Consider the following 18,738-nt stretch of genomic DNA (forward strand, 5'->3'; position numbering starts at 1 on the left):
GGAGCATTTTTAATGTGTATTTTAAAATTAGGAAACAAACTATCCACAAAATAAGTGATTCAGTACAAGTACCAAGGGGGAGTTTGTCTGTTGCTTCATTGTCTCACTTATGGAGTTTTACTATGTGCCAGGCACATGGTGTGTTCTGGAATTACACAGTTAAACAAAGCAAAACTTATTTACAGGCATGTAAACAAATTTAAGGGGGAATCATAAAGAACCTCTGAGAGGCTGTGTAAATCAGAGCTACACAAACATACTGGCTAGGTTCAGGTTCTAAAGTGCCACTTATTAACTGCATTAGGGCATCACTTAACATAATCTGTAAAATGGAGGGGAAATGATCGTACTTACCTTTGTTAAGCAATGGGAATTATTAAAGTATTTCGGTTTTAGATATGTAATAAGGGTTGTAATTTTTTTTTAAAGTTCTAATTTTGCTATGTGCAGGACACAATACTATTAGAGACCAAAGGGCTTATAACTGTAATGGAAGAAGTGGAGGAAGGTCTCACCGAAACGGTGCTAAGCGAGGCATTAAACAAATAGGAATTAATTAGGCACATATGTGAGAAACAAAGACTTTCTGTCAGAAAGCCATGAGAAACCATATCATAGTTTTGAAATCTAAAAAGACAGGATCTGTCAAACTGGACCTGGGATCAGATTATGAAAAAAATTATATCACAGTTGTTTGGTTGCAGACAGCAGAACTAGATTCTTCAAAATTTAAGCCCAAAGAGAAGAGGAAAAGGGAGAAGATAGTTTGTGGAAAGACTACAGACAGCACACAGAAGCAAAGAAAGCACTGACAGAGCATGTTTTTGAAAGAATCTAGGGCAACTAAAGGAATTTAGGTAAGAAGAGAAAATGGACAATCTTCTTTGAGTATTTGAATCTACAATATGTCAGCAACTGAATCTATAATATGTGCCTTTAAAAAAGCACTGTCAAGTACTTTGAGATATTTTTTTCTCTTTACTCAAAATTGAAATTTTCTGGCCTAACTTGGCCAGGGAAGGGGAGGGCATCTCAAATATCAGTCCCCCAGGTTGCAGGCTTTGGGGTCTGAGTAGCTCTAATAAAGTCACAACAGTTTCACAGCTTCTTGGAGAACTGAGGCTGGATACTCCACAGGCAAAGAAGACAGTGTCACTGATGCCCTGCCAGGGAGTTTGGGCTTCATCCTGTAGGCAAAGGGAAGCTAACAGAGGATTTAAGAGTGGAGATGATCCACATTTGTGTTGTCTTTGGGAACACAACACTCTGGAAACTGTAACAAGATCATGAAACGAGTACCATACGATTTTGTGTCTAGGAGGCAATATATACGTAATATACGAGATTCTCATCACATTTACTGATGGATAATATCCTGCATGTTAAAAAAAAGAATACATTTAGAAACTAATTAACAAATCATCTTTCACACAGCAAGTAACTAAATGAGGAATCAGAGTATGTGGCTTTCTCTAGGTCACAAGTCTACTTGTTGACATCCAGGACTTGGAACTAATTCTCCTTGGACATGGAATAGCACCGTCAGGTCAAGCCAGTGCAATAACAGCCCATTTTAAAGTATCTTTCTTCTGTAAAGGACTGTGCTGTAACACAGATCTTATCATGGCTTGGACTGTGTTTGCTCTGTGTGTTTGTGTGTGTGGTGTGTGTGTGTGTTTTATCCATTACTTGGAATGCTTAAAAATAATGATGCCTTTCACAATCTTCAATTTCTCATTTATGCAGTAAGGACCTAATAATTATCAGGCATTATGTTAACAGAGGGTACAAAGATAACAGTAATCCTGTTGATAATAATATTAAAAATAATAATGGAAAACATTCAGTTAGCATTAAGTGCCAGACAATCTTCTGAGTGGTTTTTATATATTAAGTAATTTAGTCCTTATTTAAAAAAAAAAAAAAAGCTATGAACTGGAACAGAGAGTGATTTCTAATGGATTCAGGCTGATTTGGGGCTTGAAGATGATAAAAATATTCTAAAATTGGATTGTGAGGATGGTTGAACAAATCTGTAAGTGTTATACTCAGAAACATTGCCTTGAACACTATAAATGGGTATGTTTTTATGGTGTGTGAATTATATCTAAATAAAGCTATTAAAAATAAAAATTAAAACACAGGAAATAGGTTATTAGCCCCATGAGGTAGATATGTAATCCAAGGCATACAGACATTATCTCTTTCATCCAAGGTCACAAAGCTGTTGACAGATCTGAGATTCAAAAGCAAATTTTGTACATTAAAAATATATAGCCCCTGACCTGAAAGAATGAAAAATCTGGGACATTCTTATAAGTATGAGGCCTAAAAATCTTGCCCTTGTATCTAAATTATGCAGAACCACTAAACATACATTTGGGGAAAAAAGAAAAATATATATAAAAGAAAGTGATATATAACAAAGTTCTGAATATTTGTCCCTATGTGGTTATGTTTTAAGCCTGACTATTCCTGATGATCTTGATATAATCAGAAAAATGTTTCATAAAATAAATGACATCAGAAAAAAAGGTAAAGAAGGGTGTTTACTCATTATCCATTAACATGACAAGCTAGTTGGCCTGTGTGAGAATGTGAATGCATGGATATATGTGTCTCTGCTAGAATATCCCCCTTCAGGAAGTACTGCTGGCTCTTCAGTGTATACTCAGCACCTGGCATGACATACAGGAAATAAGTGATGATGACGAATAAATGACTCTCAACTAGTTAAAGAGTAGCTTAAATTGAATCCCAACTTCCTGTACTCTAGATTGGCTCAAGACTAGACCATAAAAAAAGGGGGAAAAAAGCTGCACAGGATGATCTGAGGAATGAAAGTATATTAAATGACTACTCAATTGGTGAACACCTGGTATTAATGAGGCCACAGCTCCAAGCCTGTACAGGTCAACTAGTTTTCACGCAAAGTTCTTTCCAAGAAATGGCTGTCTTGAAAATGTATGTAAGGACTAAGAAAACATATGTGGTTGAGCTCAAATTCTTTTCTACTTTAGAAAAAGCTTTGTGCTTTCCTATGAATGGTAAGCTAAGAACAAAGCATTTCTTTAAATAGTGTATATTCAACCACTAACTGGTTAACACAAAGTATGACAAGGAGAAATAGAAAATACTTAAAACAGAATTCAGTACTCAAATTTCAGTTCTGCAAGCTTGGAGAACTCCTCTAAATTCTCAACAGCATTTATGTACCAAGAACTTCACTCATGGGTGAATAAATAAGATAAGACTGTATTCAAAGAGCACATGTTATAAGTATTTGTACCTCCTCAAAAGTTTTACCATTTTAAAATTTTTATTTAGTTACATATTCTCAAATTTGGTAATGAATTATGAGAATGACATTTGTCAAGTGTCACACAAGACTATTTTCAGTGAAAAATTAATAGAGCTATGTGAAAGATACAAGCAAAAATTTTCCTAATAGAATTAAAAAACCTTCACTAATCAATTAAGTAAGAAAAAAAAGAAGTTTTAAATGGGGTGATACATTCCAAATAATGTGTATTTAGTTTTTGGATGTTCAAAGAAAAAAGATGTACATATTCTCATTTAGATATGAGTCCTCCCTACCCTGGTCCAATTCTTCTATCACAAAGTTTGTACATTCTTCTCTTAGATTATTTATTGTACATAAGAGGAGAAAGAGAACCAAATAAGTAAGAGCTAGGGTATCCATACAATGCACCAACCAAAACAGGGCACTTTTTCAAGATTGAATAAAGTCACAATAATTACATTGGGACAACAGAAAGCTTGTGCTTTGAGACAGGACTTTGCCAATAGGCAGAAAGAAACAATTTAAGGTTTTTGAACCATGTTTATAAATGATCAGAAATTCAAGAAGCTTAGTATAGTAGTGGGTTTTGGCTGGATGGGAGCAAGGTGAGACTGAGGCTAGGAAAGCCAAGGGTTATTTTTGAACAGAAATAATGGCAAATAAGATAAGGATAGTAGCAATAAAAAGAGAAAACCTGTATAAGAGATCAAGCTATTAAAGTCATACAAGTTTTAAAACTAGTCCAAGTAGCTACACATTATTGTACACATTTCAAGACTTGATGGGTAAAGGTCAGGCATAGCAGAACACCTGCCAGCAAGAGAAACTAAGGAGAGTGCTAATTCTAGGGCAAAAGCTTTTTGCTATCTAGCCACTTCTTATACTTTCTGTTCATGTCAGTGTCAGAATCACAGACGTGTACTTCAGCCCAGACGTAACTGGAGCCTCCCACTTTCTGCTCATTGCCATGGAAGGCATTGGTAAACCAAGAGGGGCTGTCACTGTTGGGGTAATTGCATGCCATCAACAATTGTTCTAGACACCACTTGGTGGCACCAGTACCCTGAAATGATTGAAGGCAATCTTTTACATCCACCTTTATCTCTATTCATACAGATCTGAAAAACTAGAAGAGTGTTTAATGTAATAAATTATTACTTCAAATATTCCTTTACATATACACACAGAGAGTTTTTCATAAATGTGATCATGTCTTTCTTGCAGGAATTTTCCTAAGATTCTTCCCTTTTTGTTTGGTTTCCGCACCCAATACCACCATAACTATCCCACTCCCTTCAGAAAACCAATTTTAAACCTAGTATGAATCCATCCACATTTTTTTCATGATAGTTGGTGGTTAGATAATAAATAGACAGATAGATGAATACATATCAAACTTTCTTTGGTCATTGATTTACAAAAGAGGCTCACACTATATGCTCTTCCATTCATCTTGCTTTTCTTATTCAGCAATACTAGATAAAAATCCTTTCAAGACAACTGGTGCTCCTCCACTTCACTCTTTGGAGAAGATATATAATATTATATGATGCAGAGTATCTTAATTTATTCAACAGTAGTCCTTACTGAAGGATATTTACTTTATTTCTTCCTTTTTGCCTTAATAAATAATAGTTTGCAGAAATATTTTAGCTATATTCTATTTCTATATTATTTTTATGAGTTAGAGTCCTAGGAGAAGAATACTGGTATGAAGAGTAAGTATAAGCAATCATTTTTTATTTTAAGAAATATTGCCCAGTTTATTTCCAAAGAGTTACTTAAAATATCCATTTCCAACAGCAATCTACAAAAAGCTCCCTTTCCTCACATCTTTATCAGTGATGTGTTGTTTTAGTTTTTGCTTTTGGCCAGTCAGATGAGTCCAAAATGATTATTCATAAATCATTATTTTACTTTTTGTTTTCCTGATTCATTGTGATTTATGAGCATCGTTTCAGGTTTGGGGCCCATTCTGACTTTTTTCTTCACAGCTTTTTCCCAAATCAAGACCTTTTAAAAGGACTTTTACTTAGTAAAGACACTAGAAAAGCATTGCTAAAATATATTTTAGAAAGAAGAAAATAGGATTTATCATAGTTTCAAATTTCTATATATAATGTCTGATATAAACTAAAAATACAGAAACGCCAGAAAATAATTTTTCAAGTACTCTTCAATTCTTAAATGTCTACTCTGAAGGCAGAATGTGGTTAATTTTCTCTTCATGGATATTGTCTCTCTCAGTGCTTTATTTCCAATTGGACAATGTGCTTTGCTGTATTCATTTAAGCAGAATTAGCTTTTAAATAGAACCAGTCCCATTTATTTCCAGTGCCATTCAAAATACTTGATTTTAAAAAAATCAGGAAAGAAATTGTATTTTTAAGCTTCTAAGAAGATTTTATAAACAATGGAGCCCAGAGAACAAAAAAAGCCATAAAGTGACTTGACAGTGTCCTTTTAAGTGAACATATGTGAGTTTTATGCATCCATATGTGTTCACATATGCCCTACATATGCATAGCCAGCTGCGGGCCAACCAGAATGTTCAATGTGTATATTTACTGTAAAACAAGCTGAAAGTGTTTGGTCTCTTTGTTAGAGAAACAGCTCATAATTTCAAGTATACAAATGTCAGTTGTTTCTCATTTCTTTTTTTTCCAAGCCAAATGAGCTGTTGATGCTCAATTTGGCAGGATCTTAACTGAGGCTGACTCTTGGCCAACCACAGAAACCGGGCTCTGAAGTTTAGGAAATTTTTACAAGAATAAGGAGCTTTTCTTTAATGGCTCCCTAAACCATAGGAAGTTTTCTTAGAGCCTCAGCCAGTTCTTTCCCACTCAATATTATAAAGGATAACCACTAGCAATTTTTAATACTAATGACTGGAGTTAGGGTGTGAGATGAGGGCATCGAGTCCTCCCATACTTCAGTCAATACTCTTCCAAAATCTTCTGTTAATCCAGAAGAGCCTGAGGTCAGAGAAAAGAGTGCAGGTATTTCTATTTGTGGTAAGAACTTCAGCAATGAGCCCTCAATGTCTTATCTTTCATTTCATGACTTATGATAGTGCCCTGGACCTTAAAATGATGATGTGAAGTTTGAACAAATTTCTAATTGAAGATGAAGGCTTTGGACCCATTATATATCTGCTTCCACAATCTCAGTATGAAACCCAATGATCACTATGGTATTTTTTGCTGCCTGGAGAGTAGGAAGAAGAAGCATAGAAGGAGGCAGGTTGTAATGAAAAGAGCTTATACTTTGGAGTGAGGGAGTTTGCATCAATTCTGACAATTTCTCTATCATGATCTTCCAAATTATTATTTTTATAAATACAGGTACCTTACCATATAATTTGTTTTATTTCTTAGTTCTGTTCTTTTATTTAGAGACATATAATTTTTATGATTCAGCAATAAGTAATACTGAGGTAGTTTCTCTTTTATTCCTTTGCACTGGTTTTTGGATGCTACCTTTGAAATTCTATACATGGCAATGGTGAGCCAGAAATTCTGCTTGTGTGACTAAAGGTAAGCAGCTTTACACTTCCAACTTCAGTTTCCCCCATCAGCTGGATGGGAATAGTAATGCCTATTTCCTAAGTTGCTGATGAAAATGAAACCAAATCACCCAGAAAGAACAATATGTAACACTAGAGATGGAATAAGTGCTAGGTAAGTGTTAAGTTCCCTTCTTCCCCATTTCCACCTTCCTCCCAACAGTACCTGCAAAAAAAAGAGAGAAAGATGAGAACCAGAAATATTTCTTGGCTAAGGCAATAATCCAAAAGTTCCCAGTTCCAAAGGGGAGAAAGGCTGAATTCGACAGAAACAATTCACTTAAGATGTTATCTTTTTATATCACTAGCAGACACAGGATGGATAAGAATATACGGGTATATGTATGAATAACACCCATAAATTCATATTCATTTATTTAGCACCTGTTGCACGTCCAGAACAGTGCCCAGCATATGGTGAGTATCCATAAATATTTCTTAAATGCATGGTCTAAAACTCACTCCTTAGAGTACCATCATAACTCCTTCTTAATGCACAGCTTTCTGGCATTTGTTAATGATGACTCCTTGCTTTCCAAGGTGAATGTCACACTATGGGGGAAGTGGCAATATCTGGTTTTACAGACTTATGCAGCCCCTGAAAAACAGGAGAATCCCACCCACCAACCAGCTTGCCAACACAGGTTCCTTCTATATCTATTTACCTCTCATTCCCTCTTCTCCTTACAACATTCAACCTTCCTGAAGCTTTCTTTTTTTTTTTTTTTGGTACCAGGGATTGAACTCGTGTCCTTAGCTTGCAAGGCAGGCGGTGGAACCACTGAGCTAAATCCCCGGCCCTGAAGCTTTCTAATATTTCCTCACAACTGAAAAATAAAATTCATATTGCTGCAAGTGCCTGTGTATTTGGGACAAAAATGAGCCACTGCTGACTATTGTGAAGAATGAGAGAACAGCTGTTTACATCTGGATATGGGGTAAGAAAGAGAGAACAGCTGCTGGCAGCTATGACAGACAAGAAAGTGAGCAAATGAGCAGCTGCTGGTAATTCAGAATCCAGTAGGCCACTCAAAATAATTGAAACACAGGAAAAGCATACAGGGCTTGGTTTAAGTACTTTACTGTATCCTGCTCTTCATTAGGCCCTGCTTGTCTTTTATTAGAGACATTCCCATGATAAGTACACAGGACTCCCTCCAGGAATACCACTCCCACTTCCCCATTCATAGCCTTTTGGAGAAGCAACCCAAGAGAGGTAAAATATCACACACATTTCTTGCAATAATTTCATGCCTATTTTTACAGGAAGAAGAAGTCTATTGTTAACAAAAGGAAGCCATACAATCGAACCATCACATGATTTGGCAAAAATAATTCATTTTTTTCTCTTACAGAAATGATTGTCATTTTAGTGACAAACCTACATTTTAGAATTCTATCAGGTAAACATAAAAATGTGACAACTTATGTATAAAATTGGAAAAATACATTTTAAAACACTGAGAATGCCTTTAATGTCTTTTTCATGTGTATATTCCTATTAATACATACATTAATATTTCCCTCTATTTTCTTCCATGTTTTTAATCTAAAAAAGAGAAAAATCTTTATGCCTTCCATTTAGTAGCAAAATGGGTTTTGTTTGCTTTTGGGCTTTATGCTTGTTCTTCTAAAGTCAGCTAGGATTCTGAGATAAATACGAGTGAACCCAGTGTATGTGAGTCCATTCCTCATCTTTCTCAACTCAGAAGAAAAATATCTCACTACTCTAATTTATAAAATTCCAACCCTTTAGTATCTGGAAGACACAGTGCTAGAAAAAAACTACCTCTAATGTTATTTATTACAGGATTACGTACAGCTAAATAACCCCAATTAAAGAATGATTAAACGAGTTAGATGGTAAGCTACTTGCATTTATAAAAATTATAATTTTGAACAGAATGAAAGGAAACTTTTTGTAATATAACATTTATAAGAAAGAGTTTACAAAGATCATTTACAAATGAAAAGTTGAAAGTAAAATGTATACCATAATTAACAATAAGATAAAAAGATAAGATAATTATGCAGAAGGACCTTTTATAATGGAAATACTGAAGATAGCAAAGGCAAAAATTTTTAATTTCACTTCTCTAGTTAGTTTTTTATGCTTATAAATTACATAATGTAAAATATCTAAGTAGTAAATTATGGAAATTTTTAATACAAGGTCTGACCAAATTGTGAATATATAAAATTCTTTAATTGATGGCAGTAAAAAACATTTTGTCATTAAACCCTTCACAACACTCTCCTTTGCCTTGCCCTCACTTCTCCCATTATTACTGCCGCTTTTTGAAGCAGTTCTGGAAGTCTTTTTGTGTGTCTATAAGCAGTGTGATCAGAAATACAGTGGCTCCTGCTGCTGCGGCTGTGTGCCACAGAGCAGAAAGTATTGTAGCAGCATTATGGTGTGCCTTCATCCACCTTATTCACAAAGTCTGGCACTTTGCACCATCTTTCTCTTCCCCATAGTCAGAATGACCAGGAAAAGTAAATATGTTAAATCAATTCAGGACATTTAGTAAGCCATGGCAAAGCAATTAAAGACATTCAAGAGAGAGGACTCCAGAACTGTATCAAAGGTGGCAAGAATGATGGGATAAATGTGTTTTAAGTAAGGGGAAGTACTTTGAAAGGGATTAATGGCAACTCATCTTTTACTGTAATAAATTATTTTTTAATTTAAACATTCACTGATCACATCTCATAAATACACTAAATTATAAACTCTATGCGGATAGGAGTCCTTGCTCAGTTTTTTTAAATCACCTTTTCTCTCAGATGCCTGCCAAATTTCTTAGATAACAACAAAAATTTGTGAAAGAAGCAAATAAAATGAGTATATCATCTACATTTTAAAATTCCCATTGTGAAAAAAAAAATGAAATTGCTACCAACAATGGTATATGTGTGACTGAGAAAACTTATTCTACTAAAAAGTTAGTTAGAAACTTCTCTGAAGATGTGCATTCATCACAACATAAAATTGGCTTTGCCATGGTGAGGCAAATGGCCCAGCCCAATCTGGTGAACTCCTAAATTCTGAATTGGATGAGACAGAGAAATTAGCTAATTTCTAAATGTGTTTCTAACTGTTAGATGAGAATCTATGACTTGGGTCAAGAAAAGAGGAAGGGATTTAATTCCCAAGGGACTAATAATGTCACAAACACTTGATCCTTCATTTGTCAACCAAAATAGCCCAAGACAGCATTCCTAGCTATTTTGTGCTCCAGATGAGTAACTTCCCTTTAAGAAAAATTGACTAGTATTTCTATGCACAGCTCCCCTCTTAGGTTTAGGTTTTAATCCCAGGTCCCATATTAGAAGGAGTGCTTTAAATAAGTTGGTAAGAACATGAGATAAAGTCCACCTTCAGTTGTACTGTCTCATGTTCCTGCAACAGTAGACTCCAGAGTTTAAAATCCTTGTATTATGTCCAAAGCTGCCTCTGAATCGGCCTTGTCTACTAATCTGTTTCCTGGAGAAATTATAATATACTCACCATTTCCCCATGAACATCTGTATACAAAGTCTGTTTTCCAGATATTTTGAAACTTCCCTAAGGCCTGCTTGTATAAAGTGTAAATGTTCAATGTGAACATAAGATACTCCTGCATTATGAATGTGGAGTAACTCAAGACCCTGACAAATTTGTATGTTATCCAAACTACGTTTGCAGAGTTTTCCCTGTTGCCCATAAAATAACATTAAAGGAAATGTCTCTCTCCATAAATACAATTGTCAAGTATTCAAATGACTTGCACTTCATCATCATCATCACCAGAACTGTAAAGCGCCCTTTCTATCCAAGGCCAGGATCATAATGTACTTGGCATATTCAACAGTTATTTGAGGAACGCATTGAGAAGACATAACCAGTAGGGGTTTTTTTAACCAACCTTCTATGAAGAGATCATTGTACCACTGTGGAAATCAGTATGGAGATACCTCAAAGAACTAGGACTGGAAGTCCCATTTGACCCCGCTATTCCACTGCTGGGGGTCTTTCCCAAAGAATTAAAAGAATCATACCACAGTGATATATGTGCAACCATGTTCATAGCAGCACAGTTTGTGATAGCTAAAACTTGGAAACAGCCCAAATGCCCATCAACTGGAGACTGGATCAAGAAAATGTGTTTTTTTTATAAAATGGAGTACTACTCAGCCTAAAAAATGAGAAATTAGAGACATTTATAGCTAAGTGGATGCACATTGAGGTGATACTCTTAAGTGAAATAAATAGGACACACATGTATAAATACCAAATAGTTTCTCTGGTGTGAGAAAACTGAAAGTATAAATAAGGACTAAATGTATAATAGATAATGTGAAATAGGAAGAAAAGGGGCAAAGGGGAAGGAAGTGGGAGGTCTAGGGAAAAAGATAGAAGGGAATGGGATTAATATGAGAAAATGGAAAAATAGGAACAAAATCTTTGTAAATAGGGAGGACTGGAGGAGTTGAAGGGAGGGCTGGGCAAGGGTGAAAAATAAGAACAAAGAGAGACTATGTAAAGGTGCAAATTTCCAATGATGAATGTCATTATATTGTATACCTAAGATGTACCAATGATTAGAATGAATAATCGATAATGCAAAATAGGAAGAAAAGTTCCAAAGGGGTAGGGGTAGTGGGAGGTGCAGGGGAAAGGAAAGAAGGGCAAGGAAAAATGCTGAGAAATGGAAAAAATGGAAATAAAGTCTTTGTAAATAGGGAAGGATGGAGGGGGTGAAGGGAGGGCTAGGAATGGGGAAAAAATAAGAACCAAGATGCATTATGTAAAGGTACAATTCCCAATGAGAAATGTAATTGTGTTGTATACCTAAAATGTACCAATAAAAGAATTTAATTTAAAAAAGAAGAGATCATCATACAGTTACCTGCAGATATGATTTCTGTATTCTAAATGTAATGGTTCGTTATATGTATCACCCTGACTGAGCCATTGGGTACCCAGATATTTGGTCAAATATTATTCTAAGTGTTTCTATGAAAGTATTTTTGGATAAAATGAACATGTAAATTAGTATGCTGAGAAATGCAAATTGACTCTATAATATTGGTGGGCTTCATCCAATCAACTGAGGCCACAAATAAAATATAAAGGCTGAGCTTCCTCCAAGAAAACAAAACAGAATTCTCCCTGTCTGATGGCCTTTGAATGAGGGAACAGAGTGGCCAAAGCAAACATCTTTGACAGTGACTTGCTCTTAATTCTGTTGTCTGTTGTTCTGCAGATTCTTCTCTAAACTTTAACCATGGGTTCCAGGACCATGAGAACTGTTGTTCTCAAGGTCCCTTCCTTACTTCACTCAGACTCAGTCTCTCTTTTGCCCAGTGTCTCCCCACATCTACCCAAAGAATTGTGAAGAATACATGATGCATCAACCAGTAGTTCCTTGCACACAATAAACTCTTCATTAACACATCTTGATTTCCTTTCCTTTCATACTTAACAATAAATTCTGGGCAGACAGTAACCTTGTTTTAAGCATCTTTATATTCCTATAGATTCTTTCCAATTGTAGATCTCTCAGAACATGTGTTATGAAAGGAATAAATAAAACCAGTGAAGTTAGAGTTCTTTTCCCAGTACAAAATTAACAATGAGAGCATTTGTTAAAGCAGTTCAGAAACATGTCTTCTAAAGGTATTTTGCAAAATCATGACTTCATTTTTAATGTTTTGACAGCAGGGACTTTAGTTAGGCATTCTCATATACAGTACAGGACTAGTACCTATCTACAAGTGATACTGACTTTCCACTACAAAAAAGCCTTCTGTGGTTCTCTATTTCTGTCACTCTTCTCTTCTTTGGGGAAGGAAGAGGAAGAGGAAGTCAACTGAGGGGGTTTTATTATGTTTTATTATGGTTGGAAAAAAGAAATTTAAATAATAGTTTAATACATGATTTAACAATTATCTAGGATTACTCTATAAATTCACATAATTGGAAATTACAAATACTTTAAAAATTAGGTGAGATGTTTATATTGGTGCACAAATTTGCTTATTCTCTTAAAAAAATCAAAAAAACATAATTTTAACAATAAGTTTATCAAAAACACTTACAAATTTGTTTTCTAAAGTATATGAGACTTTGAAGCATTTGCTTCCATAATGCTTGTAAGCCATCCAAATTACACTTAAAGCTACAATGTGACTATTATTTATTGTTCTTTAGCTTGCTATATGGTAAAATTTTGTTAATTTTATTTATACAGTATCAATAGACAGAAATATTCCAAGCACTTAAAACTTTTGCTTTCAAAAAGTTAGATCAAATGTTGAGGTATCCTCCCTTAAAGTTAATAAATAAGATTTTAATGTCATACACATCATAAATTGTACTCCAGGAAATAAATTTAAATTTATAGTTTCTCATATAATTTTAGATAGACACATGCCCAGAAGAATATCATCTTAATTTCATTGAAACAGAATTAATTTACAGAGTTATAGCATAGATCAAAAGTCAATCCAGTACAACTGAGATGTGCAAAGAAAATATAGTGTCTTTATTTTCTTAACTCTAAAACCTCGATTTCTTCCAAATTAAACAAACTCTGTTTGGTAAATGATCAGTCTTTCATACTTTTTTCTCTCTACAAATATATTATCTTGGTGTAGTTGGGCATCAGTGCAACTTCATGCTGGCAAGGGTTAGAAAGCGTCTTGGATACCTTTCACCATCGAGTTCTGTCTGGTTCCTGTTGTGAAATTGTTGTCTAATTTCGGAAACAATATCTGTTGAAGTGGAACTAGACCTGTCCATCTTTCCAGGCATTATGCTGGCTTTCATTTTTGAAGTCAATGACAGAAGCCAATTCTCTCTAATCTTGAACTCTTTTGGATCCACCAATGTGCTCTTTCTCTGATCCCCTAGCCTCCAGGCTATCTAACCCCAACCTCTTCTCTGATTTGTTCCCCTTGCTTATCATACCCTGGCCACATTACCCTCCTTAGTTTTCCTTGAACACAATCAGTTCTTATCTCAGAACTTTCCACTAATGTTCCTTCTGGAAGCCATGGCTTGCTTGGTTGCTTGTCATCCTAGAATCTTTGTTCCAATGCCACCATCTCTGAATCACATTCTCTGACCATCCTATTTAAAACTAAACATCACTACAGACCTCCCACCTTCCTGTCCTTGGTTTATTTACTTCCATGGTGCTTATTATCATTTAATATAACCTATGCTTTATTTATCTTTTTTAATGTCTATCTCTGTCCTGGAGAATGTATATTCACTGTAGAGATTAGTACTTGCAAATAGCACAAAGGACTCAGAATTAATGTAATATTTGCACCACGACCTTGGGATTGAATCAATTACATCAATTCCTAAAATAAGGTTGAACTATGAAGGACACAATAAATAATAAGATTTTGAGTGTGATGGAATATCTCCTCTCCATCCATTCATGTTTTCCACCTTTGGATTTCCATATTTGTCCTCTTCCCAGTCTCTATTGGCTTTCATTGAAAACTCCAAACTTGCTGAAAATAACAGATATCTTTTTTGTCAAAAACATATTGGGTACCTACTGGAATTTTTGTATTAGTGAAGATATCACAAACTGCTATAAGCTCAATGGAGTTGTGGGCAGGTGCATTTGTCTCACACAGGGTTTAAGGACCTAGGCATCTTCTATCTGTCTCCATTCTCTTTATTGATTGCTCAGCATTGAGGTAGGAAGGGGAAAAGAAAGCAGAATACATATAACAAGTGTGTTACCATCTGACCACACATATTGATATGGAAAAGTTTTAGATAACTTAATAGATTGAATATTAAGGTAGTTGTAGACGCAAAATAAGTGATGTGTTCTTTTAAGATTTGCTTTTCCTGTAACTCCTTGTTTAAGGTGGTGACAGTTATCTGACTCTAACCCATAACTTCATTAACCTAACAAAGTTACCATGCCAGGGTGAATTTACAATGTATATGTGCCTATCTCGTGTCTGTGACTTGTAAATAGGAACTGGAATTGTATTTACACATCAAAGACCACTAGGGATGAGATAATGGCTAAAAAGGATATAAAAAGGGAGACGCTGAACAAAGGGGGTGCGATACTGACCAGACTGGTTTCTGGCATTCCCACCCGCTCAAGAGAAGAAATTTTATTTTATCCAAATTCTGTGTCTCTGAGTATTTCTTTCCAAGATTTCTGTAACAATAACACATCTGTTCACTTGCTGCTGGCAGAACTAGGTCATAGCAAAATACCATGCAAAGTACCAAGGAAAATGTAGCTCCTTCCCATCGGGGCTACTGTTTCTTTCTTACAGTTTCAACCCACATAAGGAAAAGCATAGATCATGTTGGACAGTGAACTATAGGCTGTGGAAGTATCCTTATATTCATCGTTTCGCATACTCTCCCAATATCCTTAGGAGATATTATCACCCATTATGTAAGCATTACACAAAAAAGACATTAACACCCAAAGGCATGAACTGACTTTCATAAGCTTTAGAATGTGACCCCATCCATAAGGATTTACATTTTTAATGCAAGATTTATTAAGATAATATTCACATACCATGCAATTTATTGATTTAAGTGGTTTTTATTACAAAGTTGTGAAACCATCACCACAATCAATTTTACAACATTTTTATTGCCCTAAAAATAAACCTGAATTAACATTTTTATCCCATTTCTTGTCTACCAACTTCCACCCCTAAAAAACCACTAATATACTTTCTGTCTCTATTGCTTTCCCCATTCTGGGAATTAATATAAATGGAATCATACAACTTATGGTCTTTTGCAACTGGCTTCTTCACTTAGTAATGTTTCCAAGGTTCATCCAGGTTGTAATATATCAGTACTTCATTTCTTTTTATTGCTTAGTAATATCCCACATTTTCTTAGCTCATTCATTAGGTTACATTTGGATTGTTTCCATTGTGGCAACTATGAATAATGCTGCTAGAAACATTTGTGAGCAAGTGACTTCACCATTTCACAGTTCCACCAATGTATGTGATGATTCCAATTTCTCTATATCCTTGACAACATTTGTTATAATTTATCTTTTCTACATACCAAAATTTTCATTTTGGAAGATGACTGTGCTTCTGGCAAATCCAAGGATTAGAATTATGTTTCATTTACCCAAGTAAGAAACTAGGTTAGGAGAGGTAGGTATAGGAAAAAAAATAAAAGAATGAAATTTGTGTTCTCTCTCCCTCCCAGGTTAATGTTACCCTAACCTGCCATCTGGATGCCCAGACATCTGAAATTGTGGCACTCCATAAACACTTGCTCCCCTTGATTTCACCTCCTGTTTCAAACTTGTTCTGATCACTCTTGACACTCTACAACAAATAATTGTGTGCAGAAAGTTTTGAGCCTTTTGTTTTGACTCAACAATTTTGACTCTGTGGACATTCTGACCTAAGAATCTTTTGACCCCTGTGTTTAGGGGTAGAAACATTTACATCAGAATTATATGGAAGTAAATTACATGGAAAACATTATGCACTAGCCAGATTCCTCATTGCTGGGACAAAAATGTCTAACATATACAATTTAAAGTAGAGCATGGTTTATTTGACTCAGTTTCAGAGATTTCATTCCATGGTCAGTGGTTCAATTGCTCTGGGTCTGAAATGAAGCAGAGTATCATGGTGGAAGGGCAAGGTAGAACAAAGCTGCTCACTTTACAGTAGATGAGAAGCAGAAAGTAGGAGAAGAATGCCAGAGAGGAAGGAGCAAGGGACCAGATATATTCCCCAAGATTGCACTCCCATGATCTACTTCCTCCAAGTAGGCCCTACCTGTTAACAGGCCATTCAGCTATGAAGTCATCAATGAGCTAACCCACTGATGAGGTTGTGACCTCACAATCCTGTCACCTCCCCTTTAATCCAGTCAAATTAACAATCAATTGTCAACTGACATGCTTTACATAAGAATTATACTTATCTAAAAAGCATTTTGCAGCTAATACCTGTTAAGCTCTTTTTTACTTGACAAAATTTTTTTCCAAGGCATTAAGGTCTTTTTAACTTTTTCCATTTTTATTTTTAATTTACTGAAATTCTTTTCATTGGAATAAATTATTTTCCACATAAGGTTTAAATGAAAATGTTATTCAATATTGGGATTTTTTTGTTGTTATTATTTATATCAAATTTTACTGATTATAGTTCCTTCAATTGCAAACTTACTTTTATGATCATTATTTGTACCAAAATTAAATTGTTCCAGGTCAAATTATTCACATTAAACTTAGTAAAAAATTTGATTTTTTTAGGCAATAATAAATTTTTTATGTGCCAATTTAGCTGTTGGCAGTTTTATTTGGTGTTGATTACTTCTGCCAAGTCTGATTTTTCCCCATTAGATATTTACATGTTTCAACGTGAGCATCAAGACATAAGTAATTCCTCAGATTTCCATTGCTAACAAATTTTACCATGTGCAGTTTTAACTATTTTCACTTTATTTTGTGCTAATAATTTCTACCAATAATATTAAATATGATTGGATAAAGAACTAATAGGTTTTTTTTTTTAAGTACCAGTCATTTTACTCCTATTAACATAGGGCGGTCAAGCATCCGGGTATGAATGCTGTTCAAGCAGAGCTACCTATAAGCTGTTCCATCTGCTTGTGGCTGAAGGTCCTCTTAATCATTCTTCTCCTTGATAATGCCTGTATTCTGGCTTTAGCTCCCATGTGTTTTTGTTGATGCCTTTTACATTCTGAATACCAATTTCTTTCAAGATTTCCTTCAAGTATCCCACAAGTTGTTTTGTGATATCCACCAAGTCTTTAAGATTACCAAGTCTTTAAGATTATAATATTAGTGTTTTTGAAAAGCTGAAAAGAACATGTCTAGAACATGTTGTTTATCTGCTCGAGCTCTCTTTCCATCTTCTTTCTTCTTCCTTTAATATTCAATATTGTATTGATGATTAGCAGCAAGTTTGTAATTGGTTGTTATAACTTGGTCCAGATGTTGTGATAGCCTTACAGGTTTGGAAGATTCTTCTATTTGCAATTTCTTTAAACTCACTTAGTTTTCACTGGCAGCAGGTCGGCATTTAGCTCTTTTTTCTTTCTTTTTTTTTTTTTTTTTTTGACCAGGGATCAAACTCTGGACCTTGCGCTTGCAAGGCAGGCACCATGCCACAGAGCTAAATACCCAAACCCTGGCATTCAGCTCTTTGAACCACTATTCCTTCCAATGAGAGTTTATCTGGTCAGCTCAGTAAATACTGTTAAGGTGTGTCCTCCAACACTTTGCAAGACAAATGGATGTTCCCTAGGAGCACTGACTGAAACTGGCTTTCCACTGATGTCATGAATATTTATAAGATCCTCATTCAAAGTAAATGACCACAGGCTGGGGATTTAGCTCAGTGGTGCCACTGCCTGCCTCACTAGCACAAGGTTCTGAGTTCAATCCACCATACCAAAAAAAAAGTAAATGACACCTCAGTCCTTCCTTGATTCTTGGCAATCCGCAGTTTCCCAACTTAACCTCTTCCAGGGGATTTAGCCCATTGCTGTGACAAGTATTTAGAAACCTTGACCAGCCACACTCCTGTGTTCTGTTTGGCGGCGGTTAGGTCTAGTTCCCCATCTAGTTCCCCATGCTCGGCCATGGGTCTGTCACCAGTGGAGATGTGAAGGCCTGAGCAGCAGCCTGAGAGCTAGGGGCAGCAGGGGAAGCATTTATAGCAAAGTGTGAGTCTCGGTGGAAGGCAGATTGTGAGACTCCTCACCATCCAGGGAACTAATCATTCTTTTATTCATAGATAATTCATGAGAAAACTAATAGCAGTTCCCTTCAGTTATTGCAAGATTATTCTGTCATCTGAAATTTCTCTGTGT

The 18,738-nt window shown here is 35.4% G+C and overlaps 1 pseudogene; it reads right to left on the minus strand.

Annotated features, from left to right (window-relative positions):
• Nucleotides 1-17,531: 17,531 nt before the first annotated feature.
• Nucleotides 17,532-18,509, minus strand: LOC101724409 (general transcription factor IIF subunit 2-like; annotated as a pseudogene).
• Between the last annotated feature and the right edge of the window lie 229 nt (nt 18,510-18,738).

This window comes from Heterocephalus glaber, unplaced genomic scaffold, assembly GCF_053883595.1.
Source record: "Heterocephalus glaber isolate CG9 unplaced genomic scaffold, H.glaber_assembly_v1.0 deba00001571, whole genome shotgun sequence".
In the NCBI taxonomy this organism is placed as follows: Eukaryota; Metazoa; Chordata; class Mammalia; order Rodentia; family Bathyergidae; genus Heterocephalus; species Heterocephalus glaber.